Source organism: Syngnathus typhle, linkage group LG5, assembly GCF_033458585.1.
Source record: "Syngnathus typhle isolate RoL2023-S1 ecotype Sweden linkage group LG5, RoL_Styp_1.0, whole genome shotgun sequence".
Classification (NCBI taxonomy): domain Eukaryota; kingdom Metazoa; phylum Chordata; class Actinopteri; order Syngnathiformes; family Syngnathidae; genus Syngnathus; species Syngnathus typhle.
The window spans coordinates 1,381,342-1,409,024 of NC_083742.1; the positions used below are offsets into that span (position 1 = coordinate 1,381,342).

The following is a 27,683-nucleotide window of genomic DNA, read 5'->3' on the forward strand; positions in this document are numbered from 1 at the left end:
CCGACTTTAGAAACCCCTATGGTTTTACAGTTGGGACCAAATTGATTAAAATGGGGAACGGGAAGAGTAAAACTAATATCTGAGATACTCTAAAATGTAAAGATTGGAAAATAATTGAAAGGCAGGATCCCGACCGACTTAAAAAATTTCGATAAAGGGGTTAAAAAATATAAATTTGAGGGACAATTAAAAACAACCGAATTATTAGGACTTAGAGGTGCCATAAACGAAACAACAAAAAGAAATCTTAAAGAAATTAAAGAAGGCATCTGATGATGTAGGAGAGAGAGAGAGAGAGAGCTCAGAAAGCACTGTATTGCAGGTAGGAAGATGATGAGACTGGGCCTAACAGTAGGCAGGCAAGAGAAAACCAAAATTTACAGAGAGCTAGAGAAGAAGGGGGAGGTCTAGAGAAAGTAGAGAAGCATGTAGAGAAAACACATGCTACAAATTCAAAACTAAAGATCATAGCGCAGGGGTGGGCAAACTTTTTGACTCGGGGGCCGAACTGGGTTCTAAATTTGGGCCGGAGGCCCGGACCAGGAGCAGATGGACGTAGGCGTTGTGTGAAGTCATATAAGCGACCTGTAAAGGTCATTGCATAAAAGATCTTGGCCTTTAGTAGGTAGTAAAGCATGGATATTCCAAACAAGTTTTTTTGAAAACAAATGCATTTATTAACAGCATTAAAAAAATAATAATTCACTAAAAAACTGCTATCAGTGATTCTCATAAAATACGACACTGTCATTATGAATAACAATCGCCATCACTTCAGTGCCTGCAGGTCAGATTAATGAAAGAGGTTTATCTTATGAGATCACATCAAACGGCAAACATTCTGACCAAATATATCATCTTGAAGAATCGGTGAAAGCATACATCCAAATAAAGTAATCAAAACAGCAACACGGTGAGGGGTATCTGAAAATCAGAGCAGAGTTTTAACTCGCAAACACCTGGTAACAGAGGTGAGGAAACGGGAAACACCTCCTTAAAGTAAGCCTTAAGAACTTTACAGGTTAAGATTAGTCGCAAATAAGTGGTGCATCAATGTCCTTGAGCATCCTGCATTGTTTGAAAATGAGAATGGTCGCTAGTTTCAATCCCTGCTATGTGTACAAATCATATTCAAAATGCATTTTTTTACAATAAACTTGAGAGCCTCCCGTTCATTTTCAGTGGGAACAGTGTTGTTGGTCTCCCTTTTTTGCTAGTGCGTCAAAGTCTGGAGTAAATTTTGTTGTGGCAATTCTTAGGCGAGATCCGAGGTGTTGGTCCGTTTACCTTGATCTGTGACGGGTTGATGTTGATGTGGCTGAACGTCACGCCGCGTACGTCGAGCCAAATTGGCCACTCTTTTTTTAACATTCGGCACTCACTTCTTTTTTTCGGGCAACTCATTTTAATGGAAGGATTCCAGGGGAAGGTTTGTGGGTGGCTTTAGCGCAAAACTGCATCCGAAAGCTCAGCGCGCGAATTATAAGAATGCTGTCGTCAAAGCCCACGCTCTAAATTCGGGACTGATACGAATAGAGCGAGAGTGCGCCAAGTCCGTACTACTGAGTACGTACGTACACGCACTTGTGAGTGTGCACCGAGCTTTCTGACACGGCTTCCGGTAGTAAATGCGCAGGCGAGCGCTTCGCCATCTACTGGGAAAACGCAGTCATTGCAGGCAAAATGACCAAAAAAAAAAAAAAGTTTAATAATACAATTTGTTCAGGGTTGGCGGGCCGGATTAAACGGTCCCGTGGGCCGGATGTGGCCCGCGGGCCGTAGTTTGCCCACCCCTGTTCTAAGGGGAACGAATGAGAAGGAAATACCGTTTTTTTTCTGTGTATAATGCGCCCCCATGTATAATACGCACCCTAAAAATGGCATGTTGATGCTGGAAAAAAGCCTGTACCCATGTATAATACGCACCCAATTTTTTTTTTAAAGACCCAATGATCGTCACACACTCAGGGAGGCAATGGATCCCATTTTTATAGTCTTTGGTATGGTCTTAACTAGGCTGGATGTAATTTTTTTTTGTTGGCGTTGATTTCTCCGACTGCTCGTAAAGGCATCACCGCGATCAGTGCTGACATGTGAAAAAGGCGTGCGGACGTGAAAAAGGCGGCTCTGTATGGGAGAGACGTTGAAGAGGAATAAAAACACCCTTGGAAACCAAAACTTGCCCCTCGTCGTTACTCGGAGCCGCAACAAATGTTTCGGATTTGTGTAGGGTACATTGTGACAGCAAACGAGCAGGTGATCGAGCAAGCGTCTGATATGAGAGCATTGCGGTGTGTTTGAAGTGAACAGCAGAGACGAAAGGAACAAGTGTTGTGAAATAAAATATTACCTGTAATACGCATTTTGTTATTTGCTGATTGTATTAAACTATCATATTCATTGTCAGTCAAGAGGAGAAGAGGACTATTCGCATCGGATCCATAGTGCGCATGCGCAGTGATACTGCCTCGGTATGATGTCCGGTCCGCGATGGAGATTAAAAAACAAACAATATTTGACAATAACACACCATCAAGGATTGCACCATCGCATCAAACGATGTGTCGTCATATATGAATTTTACTGACTAAGTGTGTTGGGCAGGATGGCTGAATGCGATGCGCGATTGACAACAAACAAGAAGAAAGGTGATTTCAAGTTTTATTTCGAGGGAGATTTGTCATGTCTCGTCCCCAGTTTTGCTATGTGTCTAGGTTGCCATAGTTTCTGTTCGCGTCGCCCCTCCCTTCCTGTGTCACCTCAATCAATGTAACGTGTTTTGTATTTAAGTCCTGTCTGCCCCTCGCTCACCGTCGGATCATTGCATGTGTTACTGTCATGATGTCTGTTTGGTTTTTGTTCCTGTCTTTGGTAATGTCACCCTGTCTTTTTGTTCCACGTCTTTGTCGGTCAGTCCTGTTGTTGGTTTTGTTTTACCATGATTTTCTTAAAAATAAAAAAATAAAAATAAAATTTAAAAAAAATCGTACCCATGTATAATGCGCACCCCAGATTTTAGGACAATAAATTAGTTAGATTTCGCGCATTATACACGGAAAAAAACGGTAATAGAAATTGTTAGAGAATTTAAAGGTAAAAAGTCAACTGACTGTAATGGGATAGATATGTCACTTGTTAAAAATATTATTGAATGTGTGGTGAAACCCCTGACACATATCTGCAACCAATCTCTGACAAATGGTGTTTTTCCGAGTGAAAGGAAAACTGCTAAAATTTTTCCGATATATAAAGCTGGGGACAAACACATTCTCAAATTACAGGCCAATATCTCTACTCCCACAATTCTCCAAAATATCAGAAAAAATATTTTATAAAAGGCTTGATGATTTTATTACAAAACAAAATATTCTGTGTGACCAACAGTATGGATTTTGGAAAAATAGGACCACCACACTAGCTTTGTTAGATTTCGTAGCTGAAATAACAGCTTTTGAAAATAAACGATATGTTGTAGGTCTTTTCTTGGATCTTAAGAAAGCTTTTGATACTGTAAATTATGAAATACTGTTAATAAAACTTGAAAGATATGGGATACAAGGTATGTCACTCACTTGGTTAAACAGTTATTTATCAAACAGGAATCAATATGTGACTTATGGACTGTAAATCAAAACTAAAGCAGGTAAAGTGTGAGGTTCCTCAGGGCTCAATATTAGGCCCCTTGTTATTTATTTTGTATGTCAATGACATGTGCAAGGTCTCCAGGTTACTCAAGGTCGTAGTTTTTGCAGATGACACAAACCTGCTTTGTAGTGGGGATGACCTGGATCAACTACTGGATACTGTGGGTATTGAAATGGAGACATTACAGAGTTGGTTTGACACAAATAAACTTACACTAAATTTAAGTAAAACAAAGTATATTATACTGTTTTCCTCCATGTATAATGCCCCCCCCCCCATGTATAATACGCACCCTAAAAATGGCATGTTGATGCTGGAAAAAAGCCTGTACCCATGTATAATACGCACCCAAATTTTGACTCCTACTTAAGTCCGTGAACGTAAAATGATTTCAGAAAAAAGATCATCTTTGGGAACAACCGGATGTTATTCTGCTGGTCAGTATCACTGAGCATGCGCTAGCACAGTGGTCCCCAACCTTTTTTGCGCCACGGACCGGTTACATGTCAGAAATATCTTCGCGGACCGGCATTTATACAAATAAAATATACATTTATATAAATAATACATTTATAATAAATATATAAATACGATGAAATAAAATGATACGACTGACATAAAAACAAGTACAAATGACAAAAATAAAACTCACCATTACGTTGAATTAGTGGGAGCACTGAGTTTGTTTCTCAGAAACGAGCCGGTCCCATCTAGACGTAATCGGAGACAATGACACCTGAAGTGATTAAGGTTTGTCTTTTATTGCAGGATGCTTGGTCTCCATGTGCTGAAGCAGTTTTGAATGCTTCATTGCCTGGTTAGTTAGCCTGTCGCCACATATTAGCTTTGCAGGCTCGACTGGGGAAACATGTCACGTGACCGGGACGAGTGTCTTGACCTGAATTAATTGATCGTCGATAATTTTTTTTTTTTCTGTGCGGCCCAGTACCAAGTGACCCACGGATGGTACCGGTCCGCGGCCCGGTGGTTGGGGACCACTGCGCTAGCATACTCAATAGCGAAGAAATGTTTCGGATTTGTGTAGGGTACATTGTGACAGCAAACGAGCAGGTGATCTCGCAAGCGTCTGATACGAGAGCATTGTGTTCGTATGGAGTGTGTTTGAAGTGAACAGCAGAGAAGAAAGCGCATCTGTAATGGCGGCCTCCGTATGATATCCGGATTTAAAAAAAAAAAAAAAAAAAAAGTTTTTTTTGTACCCATGTATAATGCGCACCCCAGATTTTAGGACAATAAATTAGTTAAATTTTGCGCATTATACATGAAAAAAAAACGGTATTTGGAAACTGTCGGACTAACATAGACAAAATTGTTACAATAAATGATATAGAAATAGAAAGAGTAAATGAAGTAAAATTTCTTGGAGCGCTTATGGATAATAAATTAAGTTGGAAACCACATATAATGTATATCAAATCAAAAATTTCAAAATCACTAGCAGTATTATATAAAGTGAAATACCTTATAAATCAGTCATCATTATATTCCTTGTACTGCTTCTTCATTCTTCAAAAAAAAGCAATACGACTTGTAAATAATGCTGATTATAGAGAACCATCTAACCCTCTCTTTATTAAACTGAACTCACTGAAATACAACGACCTAGTCGACTTTAAAACCATCCAACTCATGTACAAAATAAAAAATAACCAATTGCCAAACAGTATCCAGAGGTTGTTTGAGTGGAGGGAAAGTACCTATTATTTAAGAGGAACACTTATGTTTAAAAGAGATTTGGTGAGAACAAACTTAAAGTTACATTGTATAACAGTTAAAGGTGTGGAATTATGGAACACCAGCAGTGAAGAACTAAAGAACTGTAGTACCTTACCTAAGTTTAAAAAAAATGTATAAGGACAAAATATTGACGGGATACCGTAACATGCTCTGAAGTTGTTTAAGTTGCTTTTGTATTTATCTAAAGAAAAAAAAAAAATATATATATATATATATATATATATATATATATATATATATACATATATGTATATATAGATAAGTGCAATGTGCTTGAGTGTGGTAAAGCTTTACAAGAGAGAAGAGAACAAATTCAAAAGACAAAGAATAGAAAGATAAAAAGTGATGAGGCCCCCATTCAATTAAGATTTGAAAAACAATTTAGGTTGCACAGTGGCATCCCATTCAATGATGCAGCTGAGAGTGCTTATCAGCAACATCTTAAAAATGCGCTCCTCATTGGTTTCCCCCTTGAATTAGGCAACTGGGTGAGGAAACACTTGGTGGAAGCGGACACTGCTTGTGTTACAAGTTACACAACAACCATGCAGTGGGGCAGAGACGCTGACAAAGTGATCAAAAAAGGCGAAAGTTCTGATGTATTTCATCTAGATCAGGGGTCTCAAACTCCAGTCCTCGGGCGCCGCATTTCTACATGTTTTCCAAGTTTCCCTCGTTAAACACACCTGATTCAATTATCAGGCTCCTGCAGAACGTGAGGATGAACTGATCATTTGAATCAGGTGTGTTTAACGAGGGAAACTTGGAAAACATGTAGGAATGCGGCCCCCGAGGACTGGAGTTTGAGATCCCTGATCTAGATAATGATCTGGATGAAGATACAACGGTCTTCTTCCAAAGTTCCTGAAGGGGCAGAGGAAGAGTTAGACGCCAACAAGGTCGCAAGCCACGATTCAAATCAAAACCCCCATAAGATTCAGACAACTGTTGGAACTGTGGGAAACATGGACATTGGTCAAGAGAGTGTCGTCGTCAGAGATTGTGGTTCCCAGGAACTTGAAGGTGTCTGTGGAGAGAATAGTATTACTGCGGATAGTGAGGGGTAAAAGTGGTGAAGGGTCACGCCTGAAGTCCACTGTCGTTTCCACGGTCTTGAGCGGGTTCAGCTCCAGGTGGTTTTGGCTGCACCAGTGGACCAGCCGCTCCACCTCCTGTCTGTACGCAGTCTCATCACCGTCCTGGATCAGTCCGATGAGAGTGGTGTCGTCTGCATACTTCAGGAGCTTCACAGGAGAGTCACCTGAGGAGAAATCATTGGTGTAGAGGGAGAAGAGCACTGGGGAAAGGACGCACCCCTGAGGGGCTCCAGTATTGGTGGTCCGGGTGTCAGATGTGATGCCCCCCAGCCTCACACGCCTGCACCTGTTGGTCAGGAAGCTGGTGATCCACTGACAGGTGGAGGCAGGCACCGCAAGCTGGATGAGCTTCTGTTGGAGGATGTCAGGAGCGATGGTGTTGAACGCCGAGCTGAAGTCCACGAACAGAATCCTGGCGTACGTTCCTGGGGTGTCCAGGTGGTGCAGGATGTAGTGTAGTCCCATGTTGACCGCATCATCCACATACCTGTTTGCCCGGTAGGCAAATTGGAGGGGGTCAAGCAGGGGGCCCTTGACATCCTTCAGGTGGGTCAGCACTAACCTCTCGAAAGATTTCATGACCACAGATGTCAGTGCGACAGGTCTATAGTCATTCAAACCTGTGATGGCGGGTTTCTTGGCCACTGGAACGATGGTGGAGCTCTTGAAGCACGAGGGCACCTCACACAGCTCCAGAGAACTGAAGATCCGTGCAAAGGTGGGCGCCAGCTGCTCAGCGCAGATTTTCAAGCAGGAAGGTGACACGCCGTCTGGGCCCGGTGCCTTCCTGGTCTTTTGTCTCCGGAACATCTGGCGCACTTCCTCCTCGCGGATCTGGAGTGCGGGCGTGGCCTCTGCAAGAGAGAGAGTGGGTGACAATGTTGATAGAGGTGTGGACAGAGCAGTTGTGGGGAGAGGTGAGTATGTAGATTGTGCTGCAGGAAGTCCCGTTGTGTGGGAGGACCGATCAAACCTGCAGTAGAACCTGTTTAGCTGGTTAGTCAAGTCAAGTTTATTTGTATAACCCTAAATCACAAGCAGTCTCAAAGGGCTTCACATAGACAGAAATTGACAATTATTCTCAAAGCATCCCCTGATCTTAAGCTCCCAAAAGGACAAGGAAAAACTTAAAAACCCCTACCGGGGGAAAATGAGAAACCTTGAGAAGGGACCACAGATGGAAGGATCCCCCTTTCAGGATCACCAGGTTGAAATGGATGCAGAGAGGGCACAAATGATACAACATGAAAATCAATGAAATAAAAAGTGGATGTCCATGTCAGAGCAGAGGGCTGCCGAAGGAGCCCTCAATTGTCCTGGCAGTGTCTTCGAGGAGGTTGAGCTGCAGTTCCCCCATCCTGAATTGGCCCACGAGAATCCAGATAACCTCTGTCAGCATGGGTGCCACCTAACCACCTCCCCGGCCGAGGAGGGGCGAGGTGGAGAGGGAGAGAAAACAAACTCCAGCCGAATCGGCCACTACAGGTTAGTTAAAGGCCATGTCATAGAAATGTGTCTTTAAACGTGTCTTAAATGTTTCTACTGAGGTAGCAGTCCTAATATCCATTGGTAGGGCATTCCAAAGCTCTGGAGCCCGAATAGAAAATGCTCTAGACCCTGCAGACATTTTCTTGGCCCTCGGTGTCGCTAAAAGGGTAGCGTTTTGCGAACGAAGGTTACGAGACGGACCATAAGGAACAACTAGGTCGACGAGATATGAAGGCGCTAAGCCATGCAGTGATTTATAGGTTGATAGAAGAACCTTGAAGTCACATCTTAAATGGATCGGGAGCCAATGTAAGTTGGCTAGTATTGGGGTAATGTGATCAAATTTTCTTTTGTCCGAGAGAGCAGCCTTGCAGCAGCATTTTGTACTAACTGCAGACTTTTGATGCGGGACTTAGGAAGACCCGAAAATAGTACATTACAGTAGTCCAGGCGCGACGTGACGAACGCATGTATAATAGTTTCCGCATCACCGGTCGAGAGGATCGGACGAATCTTTGCAATATTACGAAGGTGAAAAAACGCAATTCTGGTTATATTTTTGATGTGCTTTTGAAAGGAGAGAGTTTGGTCAAATATTACCCCGAGATTAGTTACAGTATCGCTTTGAGTGATAGTACGGTTATCTATAGTTATAGCCGTTTCCTTGAATAAGTGTTGATAACGAGTTGGACCAATTATCAACATCTCAGTTTTATCTGGGTTAAGACGAAGGAAGTTGAGAGACATCCATTGCTTGATCTCCGCAAAGCACGCCTCAAGATTACAACAATCCCGCTGATCTGTCATCGATAACGGCATATATAATTGGGTGTCATCCGCATAGCAGTGAAAACTAAAATTATATTTACGTATTATGTCCCCAAGCGGAATCATATAAATATTAAAAATAATTGGTCCGAGAACCGATCCCTGTGGGACACCACACGTAACATTATAGAGCTCCGAGGACGCATTGCCATGGACCACTCGGTGCGTCCTGTTTGATAGATAGGAATGGAACCAGCCTAGTGCTGACCCTGAAATACCAACACAACTTTTAAGACGCCCTAATAAAATATCGAAGTCTACAGTGTCGAAGGCGGCACTAAGATCGAGTAGTAACAGTACAGACAAAGTGTTCGAATCCATAGCTACGAGGAGATCGTTAGTCACTTTAGCAAGTGCTGTCTCAGTGGAATGATTAGCTCTAAAACCAGACTGAAAAGTGTCATATCGATTATTGGCGACCATGTAATCAATAAGCTGCTGCGCTACTACTTTCTCAAGAAGTTTTGCTATGAATGGGAGGTTTGAAACTGGCCTATAATTACTGAGACAGTCCGGGTCAAGATTTGGTCGCTTAAGTAACGGTTTAATGATAGCGGTTTTAAAGGCTGTTGGCACTATCCCAGAGGAGACAGACAGATTGATTATATTTAAGACGGACGGTCCTAAAATTTGAAATAATTCTTTAAGTAGTTTGGCTGGAAGAGGGTCGAGTAAACATGTTGTTTGTTTAGCCGCACTAACCAATTGTGTAAGCCTTTCAAGAGACACGCTTTTAAAAGTTGAGAGGGTTGTTGCATGATCATCAGCGTTGGTAAACGGCGGGCTCGACCGAGCGATTGGAATGGTATTCTTGATCTCATCCCTAATGGATTCAATCTTTTGAGCAAAAAATTTCATGAACTCGTCAGCTGAGTGGAAGGAACTATCGGGGGTCGGCTGGCGCAGAGTCAGCTTTGCCACTGTATCAAATAGGTGTTTCGGATTGTTTTTATTGAGATTAAAAACTTGCGAAAAATACCGAGTTTTTACTAAAATAAGCGCATCTTTATATTTCAGGAGGCTATCCTGCCATGCCTGATGGAAAACCTCAAGTTTGGTTAGACGCCATCTGCGCTGATGCTTTCTACATAATTGCTTAAGCGTACGCGTTTCATCTGTGAACCACGGAGTAGGCACTCTACGGCGAGTTTTCAGACATAACGGCGCCACAGAGTCAATGGCATTTAACAATGTCGCTTTGAATTCAGGCAAGCCTTGGGCTCTCCACAGGACGGGCGGTTCGTTTCTTGAAGCCCGTGATGCTCTGCAGACCTTTCCAGACTGTTGAGGGATCACGATTGGCAGAGGTGTCTCTTCAGGCTCTCCCCGTAACACCTCCTGGCTTTCCTGACCTCTCGGTTCAGTGTGTTTCTAGTCTGCTTGAACAGGTCGCGGTCGCCGCTCCTGTAGGCCTCCTCCTTGACTTTGCGCAGCCTCCTGAGGTTCGGTGTAAACCAAGGTTTGTCGTTGTTGTACGTGCAGAAGCTCTTAGTCTGCACACACAGATCCTCACGTAAACTGATGTATGACGTGACAGTCTCAGTGAGTTCATGCAGGTCTGAAGTTGCAGCTTCGAAAACTCCCCAATCGGTGCAGTCAAAGCAGGCTTGGAGGTCCTGCCTTGACTCCACTGTCCACTTCCTCACAGTCCTCACCACAGGCTTGGAAGTTTTTAGTTTCTGCCTGTAGGCCGGGATCAGATGAACTAGACAGTGGTCTGAGAGTCCTAAAGCTGCACGAGCCACAGAGTGGTTTACATCCTTAATCACGGTGTAGCAGTGCTCCAGAGTCTGTGCCCCTCTGGTGGGACACGTTACCTGCTGTCTGTATCTGGGGAGTTCGTGTGCGAGGTTCACCCTGTTAAGATCTCCTAGAACAATGATTAGTGAATTTGGTGGAAGTTTCTCCATGTCTGTTACCTGGTCAGCCAGCATCTGCGTGGCTTCACTCGCACGTGCGTGTGGTGGAATGTAAACAGCCGCCATGACGATCGAGGAGAACTCCCGTGGTGAATAGAACGGCCGGCAGTTTATGAAAAGTGTTTCTAGGAGAGGGCTGCAAAACTCTTTCAACACCGTGACATCAGTACACCAACGTTCATTAATGTAGAAACAGAGACCACTTCCCTTTGATTTTCCGGAGAGCTCCGCGCTGCAATCTGCATGCGTTAGCCGAAAACCCCGCTAACCCCACGGCGTGGTGGGGGGTTCGTTCGCTGAGCCACGTTTCAACAAAACACAGCGTGGCGGATCTGCTGAAGTCCGTGTTCCTTGAAGTGAGGAGCAGCAGTTCGTCCATCTTGTTCGCCAGGGAGCGGACATTCGCCAGATGAATTGACGGTAGGGCAGAACGGAACCCTCTCTGCCTCAGCTTTACGAGGGCTCCGGCTCGTTTTCCGCGCCGTCGTCGCGCTAGCTTGTATAGCACCGCCGCTCCGGCTAGAATCTCCGACAAACAGTCTAAATCAGAGAGAAGAGGAGAGAAAATACCAGAAGAAGACTGTCCGATGTTTAACAGCGCTTCTCAGGTAAAAGTGATCCGAGATGGACACAGAAAACACACAAAATAAGACAAAGAAACAGAGAGTGACTCACCGTGGCTGCCATCCGCGGGGCCATCATATGACGTCAAAAATTCTGACATAAGTTGAATAAAATCTTTCCCCAATCAGCCGTGTGTCACTGAAGTTTTCCTTCCCTGAGCCAGCCACCTATCCACCGTTTGATCTTGGAGACCAGCAGAACATCGAAGAAAATTCACCACACATTAAAAGAAAAAAACACGTGTTACTTTTGGGTTAGATTCATTGTCAGATTACGGAATGACAAATGACCAGGGATCAAATTGTGTGTCCACACTAAAGTTAAAATTTGCAAATCAAGTGGTAAAGAAATACAACTTGCTTCTAAAAATAAATAAAGAACTAGAATGTGCTGTCCTCGCGTGGGTGGGCGTGAACCAGCTCATGATCGACTGCAGGAAATGGCCAGCCTGTGACGAATCATTGGTGCCAGGGCCCCACCCTTTGCGTGCGAGAGCTGTGCATGTGTGTGCCTATGTGTTAAAATGATGAAATTGGCTAAACATTTAGGGCAATTAGACTTTGGTCTATCCAATTTGCACCGCAAAACAGAAACCATTTTGAAAAATAAAAATGAGAGGAAAAGAGAAAAATCTGTTTGCGGGCAGAAACTGACCCACACTAGTGTCAAGCCCTCATGAGAAATTCGGAAAGAAACGACAGGACATGCTTTCAGGAATTGGAAGAAGCAAAATTATGAATTTAAGACATTGCAATGCTGCATTTAATAGGAATAATTGATTGGTTGTGTTATAAGATTATACAAACTTCTAAATGTGAGTTAGATCCGAGAGATTGAGTTCTTTAAATTTAAAAAACAAAGAAAAATATTCTGATTATTGTGCCAGCAGTTTTTTTGTGCTTAGTTTTTTTTGGATTGGTGGATTGTTCTATCAGGAGTGTAAAATGGAATATGAATGTTGTGTGGAGAGCTTGGATAAATTGGGACCAATGTGATGGAAATACTTCTTTTTGGAGACTGTGTGTGAGATGCAAATGAGCATAAATGAATGATTGACCTGAATGAAAGGAAAATACAGGTTGAATGGTTGAAGTTGTTGGAGACTACTATAGAAAATTAGTAGAGCGACTTTGAAGAAAGAGTGATTTTGAGTACCGTTTTTTTCCGTGTATAATGCGCCCCCATGTATAATACGCAAAAATGGCATGTTGATGCTGGAAAAAAGCCTGTACCCATGTATAATACGCACCCAAATTATTATTATTATTATTTTTTTTCCCAATGATCGTCACAAACGCAGGGAGGCAATGGGTCCTATTTTTATAGTCTTTGGTATGGTCTTGACTAGGCTGGATGTAAATTTTTTTGTTGGCGTTGATTTCTCCGAGTGCCCGTAAAGGCACCACCGCGATCAGTGCGGACATGTGAAAAAGGCGTGCGGACGTGAAAAAGGCGGCTCTGTATGGGAGAGACGTTGAAGAGGAACAACAACACCCTTGGAAACCAAAACTTGCCCCTCGTCGTGACTCGGAGCCGCAACAAATGTTTCGGAAATGTGTAAGGTACATTGTGACAGCAGACGAGCAGGTGATCGAGCAAGCGTCTGATACGAGAGCATTGCGGTCGTATGGAGCGTGTTTGAAGTGAACAGCAGAGACAAAAGGAACAAGGCAAAGTGTTGTGAAATAAAATATTACCATCCAGATCTGACACAGCAGATCATCCTGCAAAGGTCAAATTGATCTTTTAAATTGCTACAATGCAGCATAATTACAAAAAAATTTTTTGGAGTGATCAATATAAGTTGTTCACTCATCTCTCCCCTACTCATTATGACTTAGTTCCCACAAATACCATATTGCTGAAGTTAACAAAGTGGCAACAAAGATAGCCACCTTACATGCAATAACGTCATTGTTCCATTTTCTTGTTCCCGGCATTTCTCTAAGAGGTAAGGCTCCCTTTGGGTCACTTTTTCCCGATTGAACGTTACCTCAAAAGAAATTACCCTTTTGTAATTTGCATGGACTACCTCAACTGACCTTTCTGCTATTTTAATGGCAGTTGATGTAATTATCAATATTCAATGTGGCCCTTCCCCCTTGGAAGAACACCAGCGTTTTGTTTTCAATGCTCTTAATGAGAACGTGCTTTGTTCTTTTTGCCTTTAAAATATTAATTATAAATATAAAATGTAAATGCCAAATTTGAATCATCCTTAGTTTCCCACTTGGTTTTAAAACATGGTAATCTATATTGTCGCCCAAACAATTTTTCATACGGGGTTAAACCCACAGTACTTGTAATATTTATGTACAGTTTGACCAGGTCTAAACATTTTGTCCATGATCTTCCATTTTTCCCATGCACATTTTCACACTTTATACCAGTTCTGTCACGAGAATAAATTTTCAAAATCCCATATCTCGGTATTATTATTATTATTATTATTTTTACATAACGTTTTTGCCACTGTTAAGGCATTCAGTGTTTTTGTTTAAACCAAATCAAACCATTTTGAGAATGCATCTATTATGACCAGGCATTATAACCCTGTGGATTGTGTTTAGCACATGTTAAACAAGCTCTACAATTGTTTTATTTATTTTCATTTTTTTTTTAAATGTTTTGAATATGAATCAAATCCGTATGTTGTATAAAGCTGACTGACCTGCCCCACTATCCCTCCTCTTGAGCCATGTGACACGCACTATGGCTCAATATTGCTGCCAATTGGTATAGGTTCTTTGGTAGGATAGGTCTGTCTTCTGGTCATTTATAGATGCCATTCTCTACTCTTGCCCCTCTTTTTGTCCATGATTGAATTTAAATCTATGGACTTTGTCGCTGCACATCTTTAAAAATGTTTCAGTAATTCAATCCGCTTCTTGTGTGTATAAAATTTGAAGCGTCTTTTGCACTGCAGCTATGCAGTTCCGTCTGCAAGCTTGTTACCTCTTGACACCTTATCAGTCTCGTGCGTGCCCTGCACACGTGCACATAGCTATTTGTCGTGGCAATTGGACTGCTTCCACAACTAGCTTAGTTGTAGTTTCTTGTAGTTTCTTTTCAATCAGTTTCTCATCGTTTATCACAAGAATCTTAGTAATTTGAACAAAAGTCAAAAAGTATGTTTTATTTTACTCAATTGTACGATTTAGAGAATCCATATGTAGTAAAGCGTTGTATTACTACATATGATTTCATCTTCATTTAATTTTGACACACCTTTCAAAATGCTTCTCAGTGTCCCAGTGCACACATGTTTTGCGTGTGTAACTGGTTGTCTCAACCCGTGTTCCACATCCTAATCTTTCCTCCCTCCAGGTGTCAAACCAATCAAGATAAAGATAAAAACTAACAAAATAACCGCCAGTAAATTAATATAATAGACAATTCTTGTTGTTTCTTAGCTTTAACTAACTCAATCACTCTCTTATCCTCAAATATAAAAACTTGTGTAGTCTTTACACAACCAATCGACTATTTCTTCTAAATTTAGCTTTGAAATGTTTAATAATTTTGCTTCATCCAATTCCAGAAAGCAAGTTCTTTCCATCTCTCAAATTTGGTTTCATCAGGGATAGGCATTAATGCAGTGTGGACCAGTTCCTGCCCACAAAAAATTGCTTGCCTTTCTTTTCTTCTTATTTTCACAAAATTGCTTTTGTTTTGCGGTGCAAATCATATAGACTACAATCTAGCAAATTCTTTTGTGCACCTACATTAGCCAATTTTAACACATAACACTGACAGCACACAGACAACACAAAAACTTACAGCAGAGACACAGCTCACAAACAATACAAACAAAGAACGCTGCGCAAACGTCATCCTCTGTTTTGACGTTTTGGTTATACTTTTGTTTTCTCATCAGTGCCTTTTATCCTTCATGCAAATATTGTCACATCTTCCTTAAGCATCACCCTGCTTCAAATAGTCAAACATTCTCTGAGAAACTCACACTTTCCCTGTTTCGCCTGCAGCCACAGCACCCCTCGTGCGAGGGGTGGAGGCGCAGCATCAATGTTGATTGGTCACAGGCTGGCCATTTCCTGCAACAACCATGATGCCGGCCCACCGCCCACACGAGCATAGCAGAGGCCCACGCGGACAGCCCCGCCCCGCGACAACGCGCGAGCGCAGGCACGCTTATCAGTTTCACCTTCTCAAAGGGCAGGCCAACTTTGCCGTTGCCCCCTTCATCATGTTCACCTTCAACATCTTTCAGTCTTCTACACAACATTTGCTGTCTCATTCTCGTCCTATCAAGCCACCATTCTAGTCACTGTCTGCCACACACGTCTTATTTTCTCTACTGCCACACACTGCTCGTCTTAGTTTCTCCAACCAACTTAAACACATCATCGTCCACTTCTCAATTTCCCTATTATTGCTCAACAGCCTCCAGAACATTCTCCATTACTGATTTCTTCCATAGAACACACATCTCACTCGCACTCATACACACACCCATTCATGAGGATCCTCTGCGCGCACGCGCACACGCACACACACACCAGCACAAAAGGATGACGCACAACATATAAGAACACATAGAAGCACTAAGAACACCTTTTTGCTCGTCATCTGATGACAGCACATAATGTCAAAATGAGGATGCTTTCTCAGAACAGGAGTCAACGTGAACTCCACTAACAAATGACAGGACCTGGTTCATGTTTTGTTTAAAAAACTTAGTAGAAGGACTATAAAAAGGAGTCAGGCCCAACTTGAGTCCAATCAGAAGCCGCCAGTGCATCTCTGGCCATAAATCCCAAACTCTGCCATGTGGCCGTAAAAGGCCGAAACAATGAGATGTGGAGCGGAGTGGGAGACATGAGCAATTTCTGCACCTCAGAGGGAGCCGGCCCTATGACAACACAGGCACGGCTTTCACCATCATGCAGGAGGAAAGATGTCTTCAAGGAGGCAGGCGTAACAGCCTCAAGCATGTTCTTGTAGTTGTGATCTGGACCAGGCGTGTTTTTATGCCACATGGTTACGTGCAGGTTGGTTGGGTCCATGGCCTGTTGAGGGCAGCGCAACAGGGTGCCTGCCTGGGCTAAAAGAGGGGTTCCAAACTCCACAACCTCTGCATCAGTCAAATCCAATGAATAGAAATAGTAGCAATGAAACTGGCAAAAATCTGTAATTGATGTCGCCTTTTGACAACGATTTTGTCATTAATGGGCACAAGGGAAAGACTAAGTGCAGTGAGAGCATCTCTCCCTAGCAAATTAACAGGGCAATTGGGCATCAGCAAAATGGGAATGCAACAGCTTCCCCCTTCTGGGTCCCGTATCCAGACTGGACGAGACTGGGGTACTGGAGTTGTCACACCATTTGCTGCTCTCACCCAGAAAGTCTTTCCTCCTTCTCACACATCAGCGGGTATGTCGCGACATGTGGTCACACACGCGCCTGAGTCACCCAAAAACGTTATGGGAGTCCCATTTACCGTCAAAGTTATCACAGGTTTCTCTACATTGTTCATCAACAAGTCCTGAATGTTCAAATCTACATCAGCAGGTGGAGCTGTCGCCAGGACAGTCTTTTCAATTTTCTGTTGACCATCGGTTAGTCATAAGGGAGGATCAGCCTGACCCTTATGGGGATTTGGACAGTATTTTGCTGTATGGCCCTCTTTGCCACATGACCAACAAAGAGGAGGTCGGGAGTCATATCGCTTTGACTGACCCTGGGCGGGCTGGCCGTTTGGCTCATAATCGAGCGCACCACGATTATACCCTCCTCTGCCTCTGCCACGGAAATTCTCATGACCGCGCCCTCTCTGGCGTGGTTCGAAGGTTCTGTTTTGATAAAACATCCCAGATGAATCATCATTTGCAAAAAAGATGGCGGCCACTTTCCCTTTTTCTTTTCCCTTTTTTAAATTGACAACCTTTTCAGCGTGTACAGCATGATCAATAAATTGTGGAAATGTAGAGGTTGGGGAAGTAATCATGTGTTTAGCAACCCAGCTTTGGATTGCTGGTTGTGAATTTGCATGTAGAGCATTTTTGAGTTGTTGGTTATAGACATCAGTTCCAGGCTCCAAACCACTATTGGCTGTGAACACCCTCTCCAATCTGTGTCTATAATCTTCAAACAACTCATCCTCTTTTTGTTTGGTTCGGCCAATATCTGTATAATTTTGCTCTACGTTGAAGTTTTATTTTGATCCTACCCAATAGTTGGTCAATTTGAGTTTTCAATGGCACCCCATTATATTCTAATGGACGGCCTTGGTCATCAAAAGGATTCCACCCGCCCTTGACACTGGCCCAATCTTTGGTCAAGGTTGCCATAAAAACCTGCTGCACCTCATCACCTCTCAAGTTATAGGAAGCAATGAGTTGAATTATTTCAGTGCAGTATTGTTCAACGTCTTCAGAAGGTAATGCCATTCCTTCTGTAGCTGACTTTACATCAGCTTGTGTCCATGTTCTGTATACTAAAATTGTGGGTCCCCCGTCATCATGAGGATTTGCTACTTGAATCATTGGGTAAGCGTCAGTTACTTCCGCTCCCGTGTAGCCTGGGCCGCAGCTTGCCGCGGGGGCCGAGGGAGAGGGAGCTTCTGACTTCACGCGGCTTCGCGTCACCATGGCATGAGTCGAATCACTATATTTTGGAGGATCATCTGCGCTTGACAATTTGGGGTACAAAGTCGGAAAGGATGGTTCGCTTTGGCGTCCCACAACGCCTTTCTTTGTAATTTGATCATCCTTTTCATCTTTATCTATCACACCCTCAGCTACGGCCCTCAAGCGAGGCCGCGCTGATGTCGTTTCATCATCTTCCTGCCTATGCAACAACAAGCTCTCTTTGGATTTTTCTTCACTCTCCTTATTCTTTGGTTATCCATTTGTCAAGATATTTTACATTTTCTGGGTCGACCCATTCCATTAATTTCCAATCCTTGCATTTTAGTTCATGTCGGGGTAGGGACTTTCGCTTACTATTTAAGTTTCCCATGGTTTATTTTTCTAAATTTTGGAGTTGGTAGTTTGAACGGCACCTACAGTGTCCTAAAACCAACTTTATTCACAGGACAGTGGTTAAAAATTCAATGTGTGGTAAGTCTCCTTTCACCTCCCCCGGAAGAGTTGATGTCTCTGCACCCACACAAAGCCACCGTTTACAATCCTGTGTGTTTATATAGAGGAGCGCTCAAATGAGATCATTCTCAGTCAAACCGTTCACAAGCATACCACGCGCGTTTTTTTTTTTAAGAACAGAGGAGTCTGCCCCTCCTGCTGCGGAATTTAACTAACATAAAACGTTAGGGGGCTCCACATCCGCCCCTGCAGAATTGAACTGTTTCTAGTTGTACTTGATAGGGTCTAGAATTCTCAAGGTTTTTTTGTTTTGTTTTTTTAATAACAGAGGAGTCCGCCCCTCCTGCTGCAGAATTTAACTAGCTTGAAAGCTAGGGGGCTCCACATCCGCCCCTGCGGAATTTAACTGTTTCTATTTAGTAGAATTAATATTCCTACTCACGGTCTGCTGATTCTCTTCCTCGGAAGATCTCGTCAACCCTCCCGGTGTCCAGCCGGACTGATCGAGACAGTCCCGTCAAAGGGCTTTTGTTTACCTCGGCCGAGGATTTTCGCCTGCGTCGAAGAGCCCGCTGGAACCGTTCAGGGCGTGTTGAGATCCCGGAACGAGCCCCCAATTTCTGTCAGGTTTATTTCGCTGACTGAACAAGTGAATAGAAGAGCAACAGCAAACAAACCACAAGTGAGACAGAATATTAAGTATTTTCTCGCGAGGAGTACAGTACAGATAGCTTGAGACAATCTCTACACACACTAAAAATCTGTAGGCACTCCCGCTCTTTTTATTTGGATTTGCCCTACCCACAGTGTGAGACACGAGCCACCAAGGGGAGGAGGAAGGCATGTGGGCTTTGTCTCATAAGCAAAAAACCACTAGGTGTTTATATACTGATAAGAACATCTGGGAAAAGGAGTTTGAGTGGACTGGATACAAAAGAAAAAACCTTTGACCTCTAGTTAAAACATAGCAAGGGAAGTTTTACGACATTGTGTAGGATGCAACAAGCTAAGTTATTTATTACTGGTTATATACATTCCAACCTAATCCTACGATACAGATAGTTAGGAAAAACCCTGACTTTAATGGTCACTTGGAGGTTCATCTGGGGTGCAGGACAGCAATGAGGCATGTTGTCTAACAAAGTGGTCTTTGTTAGAAAGGAACTGTCCTTCTGTGGTACATCATAAAAACAGCAAGGCCAAACAGCAAGCATATATTGCCGTAATATTGCAGTAAGGCATTGATTAGAGAACGCATGATAACATATATATACATTTTTCTAACAACATCGATTAATCGATATAATGCTCTACGATTTATTGGCATCGATGCTAAACGTAAACATCGATTTATATCGCCGTGTTTGACCTCGGACATTAGACGCGACTTTATTTTGAAATCCAGGTCATTGTTGCTCGCTTCCTTTTTCCGGGAGCAGTGCGTGCGGCGTTGTTGTGTTGTGAGCAGAGCAGGCACGTGAAAGGGGAGTCGACAACTAGTACGCGGCTCCTGGGCTGGTGCTATGGCTAGTGTCCAAAAAGACAAAGAAATTTGCTCCCCTTTAGGCTTCAAGTCATTCGTTTGGAAGCACTTTGAATTCCAAAGAAAAGATGGCTCAACGGACAAGACACGTGCAGTTTGTAAATCCTGCCATGCGGTGATCAAATATTCAGGGACCACAAATATCGCCGCACATTTAAAGAAAAAACACAACATCAAAGTTCAGTGTTAAAATAAGCACTTTGTATACTACAATACTCTTGTATTTTCATAAATAAAGAGTTTGCAGTACCTTGTTGATTTTGCGTATGAATTGTTATAAATCAGGATATTGTTCTATATTTTTTATTAAAAAAATATATATATCGATCGTAGAGCACTATATCGCGATATATCGTGAATGAATCGCAGCAGGCTTTAAAATATCAGCAAATATCGTATCGTAGTTCTTCGTATCGATATGATATCGTATCGTGACAAAACCTGCGATTTACACCCCTAGTGTTTTGTATTTTAGTCCTGTCTGCCCCTCGCTCACCGTAGGATCATTGCATGTGTTACTGTCATGATGTCTGTTTGGTTTCTGTTCCTGTCTTTGGTAATGTCACCCTGTCTTTTTGTTCCACGTCTTTGTCGGTCAGTCCTGTTGTTGGTTTTGTTGTACCATGATTTTCTTAAAAAAAAAAAAAAAAAAATTTCTTTTAAATTTCAAAAGAAAAAATTAAAAAAAAAATTGTACCCATGTATAATGCGCACCCCAATTTTAGGACAATAAATTAGTTAAATTTCGCGCATTATACACGGAAAAAAACGGTAAGTTGAATGCTAAAAGACAAAAAAACGTTGCTCTTGGATTGATAATTAACTAGAGGAAAAACTGGAGAACCAGTAACACATGCAGAAGATGTGCGAACTGGGAAATCGAGAAGCGTTTTGGAAAGAAAGTCAAATTAAATGGTGATAGAATCATATGTAGTAAAAAACACATCCTCGCCAAAAGTTTGTCAAGGTGTGAGGCATGGGCGTTGCCAAGCCTCAGAAGGGGGGAGGGAGTTGGACAGATTGTGAAATAGCATTAGTGTCAAAGCCATACTGTGACGGGGAGTTCGTCAAAAACTGTATGCTGAAGGCTGCCGAAATTGTGTGTCGTGAGAAGCAACAAGTTTTTGCCAATATTTGCTTGACGAGAAATACCGTGGCAGACAGAATTTTGGAACTATCGGCAGACTTGGACAGCCAACTGAAACGCATTTCTAGCATTTTCCATTGCAATTGAAGAGAGTACTGATATTACGGACGTCGCTCAACTGGCCATATTCATTCGTGGAGTTGACGAGACTTTGACTGTCACAGAAGAGTTTCTCGAGTTGGTGCCTACCAACACCACAACAGCTGATGACATTTTCCGCTCCGTTGTTGGAGCGCTAGACAGAGTCGGGGCGGACTGGTCCTGCGGCGTAAGCCTGGCTACTGATGGTGCACCGTCAATGATCGGGAAAAAGGCAGGTGTTGTGACAAAGTTCAGAGATAAAGTACAAGCCGCAAATGGAAGAGGTGATTTTTGGACATTTCATTGTATTTTGCATCAGGAGGCATTATGTTGCAAGTCGCTAAAAATGGATCACGTCATGGAGGTGGTTGTCCGAACTGTTAATTTCATCCGAGGTCTCAATCATCGTCAGTTTGACAGCTTTCTCAGTGACTGTAACATTACCCATGGTCTGCCATATCACACTGAAGTAAGATGGTTAAGCAGAGGTGCTGTGCTGAAGCGCTTCTTTGATCTACGTGGGGAAATCGGACTTCATGGAGAAAAAAGGGAAACCTGTTAAGGAATTATAGTGCCCACTTTGGCTGCAAGACCTTGCATCTATGGTTGATATTACAGAGCACTTGAATAATCTGAACAAAATGTTGCAAGGACGCAAAAAAATTGTAACACAGTATTATGAAAGCATACGTGCATTCAAGTTAAAGCTCGCGTTATGGGAGACGCAGATGGCAAGCGGTGACCCTGCTCATTTTGGCTGTCTCAGAGATGTGTGCGCAGCAAGCGTTAATCCTGAAGTCACACAGTACAAAGACAAGATTTCAGGGTTGCTGAGGGAGTTTGAGAAGCAATTTCAGGTCTTTAGCAAACTTGAGACAGAATTTGCAGTTTTTCGCTCACCATTCAGTCAGAGCTCCTGATGTGCCCGTTGAAATGCAACTTGAAATCATTGATTTGCAGTGTGATGTAGAATTGAAGGACAAATTTGCTTGTGTGGGCTTGGACACATTTTACAAGTATCTCCTACCAGGCTATCCTAAATTGACAGCACTGGCTGCAAAAATGTTGTCCATGTTTGGGACTACCTACCTTTGTGAGCAGGTCTTCTCAGTAATGAACATTAATAAAGCAAAGCTTCTCTCAAAGCTCACACATAAGCACTTAAATGAGATTCTGAAACTGGCTGCTTCTCAGGACATGATGCCTGATATTGATGCACTTGTGCAGGCTAAAAGATGCCAAGTTTCAGGGGCAAATACTGAGCAAGACTAAATCCTATGGAATGCTGCTTTCAACATTGCACTATAAAAATAAACTGCTCTGAATATTTGCTGTTGTAATTGCTGGGAAAGTCAGTGCTGGTCAGTTTTCTTGTCAGTTTTCTTTGCATTATTTCTTATGCATGCCATATATGTTATGTGAGTTTTGCACTTGAATAAATGTAAAAGTGTTGTTCAAATTGCACATACTTTTCTTAAAAACTCTTAGCTTGTTCATAATGTATTTAGTAAAAGGGACAATTCATTTAATATAAAGATTTTTATAATTTACGTCTTCTTCTTTGCACTAATACAAAGAAAAAAAGTGGACTTATTGTTAGTTCTATGTAATTTCGGATCTGGTCTAGCCCCCTTGAGATCCGATTAAGTTGTATGCGGCCCCCAGACCAAAATGAGTTTGACACCCCTGGCCTAAGGGATGAGGCTGTGTCTGTGTCTGCTGGTTTGGGCGTACAGCGCTCTGTAACGCCGTCCGGAGGGGAATAGTTCGAACAGACTGTGACCTGGGTGAGAAGGGTCTGTAGAGATGTTACTTGCACGTTTCCTGGTCCTGGACAGGTACAAGTATTGGATAGATGGGAGGTTGGTCCCGATTATCTTTTCTGCAGTCCTGATTGTCCGTTGCAGTCTATGCTTGTCTTGTTTGGTGGCCATATTGGTGACTTTTGGCCATCTTATTTTAAATCGCTGGTGTCGGGCAGAATCCTCATACCTCCAAATTAATCAGTTTTCAGTAGACTCATACCTCCAAACAAATCAATTTTCAAAAGATCCCTAAAATGTCATATTTGTTCACCCATTAACATTGCATCGTCAAAAGCGTATGTCAGTTTTAACATTGCAAATTGGTCAATAATTTAGTGTGGACTGACCAATAGTAAAGATCAAATTTTATGCAAATTAAGACACAGGAGGTTTCAGTACAATGTCAGTGACCTATGTTACCTCAAGGATCCAGTGTTGGATATTTTTAAAATGTTTAAACTCATAGGAACAACAAGAGTTGCTGGATGTTTGAAGATCAGATGAAACAGACTAGGCATGGTGTGCTGGGCACAAATTCTGTTGCTTTGGATTAATGTTGTTTCTGAATGTCAACATATTCTTGAGCTTGAGTGGATACCCAGTTGACGCTGATACTGTCTGTCGGAATGTGGTAATTTAGCAACTTAAGCTACCGGTTTTTTCCGTGTATAATGCGCAAAATTTAACTAATTTATTGTCCTAAAATTTGGGGTGCGCATTATACATGGGTACAACATTTTTTTTATTTTCTTTTTTAATTTTTTTTATTATTTTTTTTCAAGTCATGGTACAACAAAACCAACAACAGGACTGACCGACAAAGACTTGGAAAAAAAAGACAGAGTGACATTACCAAAGACAGGAACAGAAACCAAACAGACATCATGACATCATCCGACGGTGAGCGAGGGGCAGACAGGACTTAAATACAAAACACGTTACATTGATTGAGGTGACACAGGAAGGGAGGGGCGACGCGAACAGAAACTATGGCAACCTAGACACATAGCAAAACTGGGGACGAGACATGACAAATCTCCCTCAAAATAAAACTTGAAATCACCTTTCTTCTTGTTTGTTGTCAATCGCGCATCGCATTCAGCCATCCTGCCCAACACACTTAGTCAGTAAAATTCATGATTGACGACACATCGTTTGATGCGATGGTGCAATCCTTGATGGTGTGTTATTGTCAAATATTGTTTGTTTTTTAATCTCCATCGCGGACCGGACATCATACCGAGGCAGTATCACTGCGCATGCGCACTACGCACAAGACACGTCAGCTATATAAAGAGCGAGAGTTCAGTTTTCTTCCTATTAGTTTCAATTCACAGTTTAATTAGCAGTTTCAATCAGCAAATAACAAAATGCGTATTACAGGTAATATTTTATTTCACAACACTTTGCCTTGTTCCTTTCGTCTCTGCTGTTCACTTCAAACACGCTCCATACGACCGCAATGTTCTCGTATCAGACGCTTGCTCGATCACCTGCTCCTTTGCTGTCACAATGTACCCTACACAAATCCGAAACATTTGTTGCGGCTCCGAGTCACGACGAGGGGCAAGTTTTGGTTTCCAAGGGTGTTTTTATTCCTCTTCAACGTCTCTCCCATACAGAGGCGCCTTTTTCACGTCCGCACGCTTTTTTCACATGTCCGCACTGAACGCGGTGGTGCCTTCATGGGCAGTCGGAGAAATCAACGCCAACAAAAAAAAATACATCCAGCCTAGTTAAGACCATACCAAAGACTATAAAAATGGGACCCATTGCCTCCCTGCGTGTGTGACGATCATTGGGACTTAAAAAAAATAAAAATAAAATAAATCAACATGCCATTTTTAGGGTGCGTATTATACATGGGGGCGCATTATACATGAAAAAAAAAACGGTATTTGAAGATATACTTTTTAAATTTTACTTAGTTATTATCTTCTGTTCAAGGTCACTCCGACCAGCAATACTAAATCTAAGTCCTGAGCCTTCTTCTTTATGAAGGACCACAAGTTTAGCATCACTTTTTACCCGTACAAATCAGTCAGGGAAAATATACCGTTTTATTCCGTGTATAGTGCGCCCCATGTATAATACGCACCCTAAAAATGGCATGCTGATGCTGGAAAAAAGCCTGTACCCATGTATAATACGCACCCAATTTTTATGATTTTTTTTTTATTTTATTTTTTTCTTCTCTGCTGTTCACTTCAAACACGCTCCATGCGACCGCAATGCTCTCGTATCAGACGCTTGCTCGATCACCTGCTCGTTTGCTGTCTGTCACAATGTACCCTACACAAATCCGAAACATTTGTTGCGGCTCCGAGTCACGACGAGGGGCAAATTTTGGTTTCCAAGGGTGTTTTTATTCCTCTTCAACGTCTCTCCCATACAGAGCCGCCTTTTTCACGTCCGCACGGAGCGCGGTGGTGCGTTTACGGGCAGTCGGAGAAATCAACGCCAACAAAAAAAATTACATCCAGCCTAGTTAAGACCATACCAAAGACTATAAAAATGGGACCCATTGCCTCCCTGCGTGTGTGACGATCATTGGGACTTAAAAAAAAAAAAAGAAATTAAAAAAAAAAAATTAAAAATTTTTTGTACCCATGTATAATGCGCACCCCAGATTTTAGGACAATAAATTAGTTAAATTTTGCGCACTATACACGGAAAAAAACGGTAATTAAAAGGGCTATTAACTGTGCATCCAATAATATGAAAATAAGGTTTTATGTGATAACCAGAGCCGTAGCCAGGAATTTTCAGTAGGGGCGCGCGCCCACAGACCCCACAACCAGATGTTTCAATGTAAAGAAAACTTATATTTTTAACATATAGTTCCAGGGTAATAAATCAACTCAGTAATCAGTAATAACTTGGAATTTCTTAGAAGTACAACCTCGTTTATTGAACCTAGATCAGCATAGATCAGTTTCTGAATTCAGACAGCCGGTCCGCGGGCCAAATAGGGTTCCATAAAGTACCGGGCGCAGTCTCTTACTCAAGCCCGGCAGGACAGCTCGGAGGGCGGACTGGCTTTCAAGGAAGCCCCGCCAGCCGGTCCGCGGGCCAAATAGGGTTCCATAAAGTACCGGGCGTGGTCTCCTACTCAAGCCCGGCAGGACAGCTCGGAGGGCGGACTGGCTTTTAAGGAAGCACCGCCGGCCGTTGTAAATGAATGGGCTTTGGCACTTTGCATTTTCCCCCAGCGGCACTGCCAGGCTGCTGGGCGCCCGCTGCCACGGCTCGGGCCTATTCTACGGAGGGGCCGGCCACCTCCCGTGGGGCCCGTGTGATCTCGCTGCCTGTACGAGGACGGCGGACAGCGCTCGGGTTTCGCCCACACCGCGACACGCATGGAAGTCAGCCGGTGGCGGTCGGGGGGTGGCACTTGGGGCTGGTGGCGGTCGCTTTGTGGCGGTCGCCTTGTGGCGGTCGGGGGGTGGCGGGCACGGTCTCCTACTCAAGCCCGGCAGGACAGCTCGGAGGGCGGACTGGCTTTCAAGGAAGCACCGCCGGCCGTTGTAAATGAATGGGCTTTGGCACTTTGCATTTTCCCCCAGAGGCACTGCCAGGCTGCTGGGCGCCCGCTGCCATGGCTCGGGCCTATTCTACGGAGGGGCCGGCCACCTCCCGTGGGGCCCGTGTGATCTCGCTGCCTGTACGAGGACGGCGGACAGCGCTCGGGTTTCGCCCACACCGCGACACGCATGGAAGTCGTCCGGTGGCGGTCGGGGGGTGGCGCTTGGGGCTGGTGGCGGTCGCTTTGTGGCGGTCGCCTTGTGGCGGTCGGGGGGTGGCGGTCGGGGCTGGCGCTTGGGGCCGGTGGCGGTCGCCTTGTGGCGGTCGGGGGGGGTGGCGGTCAGGGCTGGCGCTTGGGGCCGGTGGCGGTCGCCTTGTGGCGGTCGCCTTGTGGCGGTCGCCTTGTGGCGGTCGCCTTGTGGCGGTCGCCTTGTGGCGGTCGCCTTGTGGCGGTCGCCTTGTGGCGGTCGCCTTGTGGCGGTCGCCTTGTGGCGGTCGGGGGGTGGCGGTCGGCCGGTGGCGGTCGGGGGGTGGCGCTTGGGGCTGGTGGCGGTCGCTTTGTGGCGGTCGCTTTGTGGTGGTCGCCTTGTGGCTGTCGGGGGGTGGCGGTCGGGGCTGGCGGTCGGGGCTGGCGCTTGGGGCCGGTGGCGGTCGCCTTGTGGCGGTCGCCTTGTGGCAATCGGGGGGGTGGCGGTCGGGGCTGGCGCTTGGGGCCGGTGGCGGTCGCCTTGTGGCGGTCGCCTTGTGGCGGTCGCCTTGTGGCGGTCGCCTTGTGGCGGTCGCCTTGTGGCGGTCGGGGGGTGGCGGTCGGGGCTGGCGCTTGGGGCCGGTGGCGGTCGCCTTGTGGCAGTCGAGGCTGGCGCTTGGGGCCGGTGGCGGTCGCCTTGTGGCGGTCGCCTTGTGGCGGTCGCCTTGTGGCGGTCGCCTTGTGGCGGTCGGGGGGTGGCGTTCGGGGCTGGCGCTTGGGGCCGGTGGCGGTCCCTTGTGGCGGTCGCCTTGTGGCGATCGCCTTGTGGCGGTCGCCTTGTGGCGGTCGCCTTGTGGCGGTCGGGGGCTTTGGCACTTTGCATTTTCCCCCAGCGGCACTGCCAGGCTGCTGGGCGCCCGCTGCCACGGCTCGGGCCTATTCTACGGAGGGGCCGGCCACCTCCTGTGGGGC

The 27,683-nt window shown here is 44.1% G+C and overlaps 1 protein-coding gene across 2 annotated transcripts in view; it reads left to right on the forward strand.

Annotated features, from left to right (window-relative positions):
* Positions 1–7,861: 7,861 nt before the first annotated feature.
* The window catches only part of LOC133154557 (uncharacterized), a 71,261-nt gene continuing 51,439 nt past the window's right edge, over positions 7,862–27,683 (forward strand). For both annotated transcript variants that reach the window (XM_061279372.1, XM_061279374.1), the window contains exon 1: positions 7,862–7,985. The gene's annotated coding sequence lies outside the window, so the exon portion shown is untranslated. The remainder of the gene's footprint in view (positions 7,986–27,683) is intronic.